Raw genomic sequence first — 1,343 nt, 5'->3', positions numbered from 1 at the left:
AAACCTTTCACAGCTCATATGCAGTGTATGCATATGAGCAATACTTATACCAAATTTTATATCGATATATTGATTAGGTAATGAGTAAATAGCTCCAATACAAGGAGGGAACCTTGTATGGGAGCTATGACCAATTATGGACCGATCCGAAAAACCTTTCACAGTAATATTTATATGCATATGAGCAGTACTTATACCAAATATTATATGGATATCTTAATGTAGTAATTAGTTATACGCGTTTAAGTTATTTTCGGGATGGACCTTGTATGGGAGCTATGACCAATTATGGACCGATAGGAAAAAAATTTCATAGTAATAGTACTTTATGTGAGAGCAATACTTGTACCAAATTTTATATGCATGTCTCAATTTGGCAATGAATTATGTGCTATGTCCAATTATGGACCGATCCAGAAAATTCTCTGAATGAATTCTGTTGGCATAGGAAGGAGGAAGTTATTAACAAAATGAAGTTATTAACAAAAAAACCATTTTCGGGAATATGTACTTTTGTATTGAGGTATATGAAATTCTGGACAGGTGCTGGCAATTTTCAGCAGGGATTAAGCCTTTCTGTAGAAACGAATGTATGGTAATTTTCATGGAATTATCATGGATAGTTTTCGAAAAAAATGCTTATTTTTCCGAAGCTGTTTTAAAATTTGATTCATAACTTTTCTCAGTGTGAACCGATATTGCTCATTTTCAATACGAAACTGCTTAGGATAATACTGAATATTATCGGCGAATTTGGCTGACTTCCTTTCCTTAGTTTAAACGTGAGCGTGATTTAGGCAGACAGACAAACAGACGGACATAGCTAAAACGACTCAGAATTTGATAAGGACCCAGAATATATATATTTTGTTGGGTCTCAGATGATTAATTCTTAGTGTTACACACGGAATGACAAACTTATATATACCCTCTATTACCACTGATAGTAGTGGAGGGTATAAAAATGTATATATTAGATATAAAAGCTTATGAATTAACCATTTTGACCACAAAAAGTTAGTTTTTTAGACATTGCAGTGTAGTAGTTGTGCAAAACAAATGAAATTAGTGTTGCCAGAGTTGTAGCGGCGCTGGTATGCTCGCGTTCGCCGGGCTTGGAGCTCGCCGGATAGGAGTGGTTCTTGCTACCTCTCTAGACACCTACACACACACATAAAAAACCATACCAGCTAAAAGAAATAAACGAAATAAAATATAAAGGGGCACCGAGTAGTTTTCTGTCTGTCTCCCTGATGAAACGTTCCTACGACCTATAACGGCTGGCAGATGTTGTGCCAGGATAAACCCTCCCACTCGGGATTGGATAATCCCGCCATGACATC

This window comes from Lucilia cuprina, chromosome 4, assembly GCF_022045245.1.
Source record: "Lucilia cuprina isolate Lc7/37 chromosome 4, ASM2204524v1, whole genome shotgun sequence".
Taxonomy (NCBI): domain Eukaryota; kingdom Metazoa; phylum Arthropoda; class Insecta; order Diptera; family Calliphoridae; genus Lucilia; species Lucilia cuprina.
The sequence above is the reverse complement of the archived record's forward strand: the minus strand, read 5'-3'. Positions refer to the sequence as shown.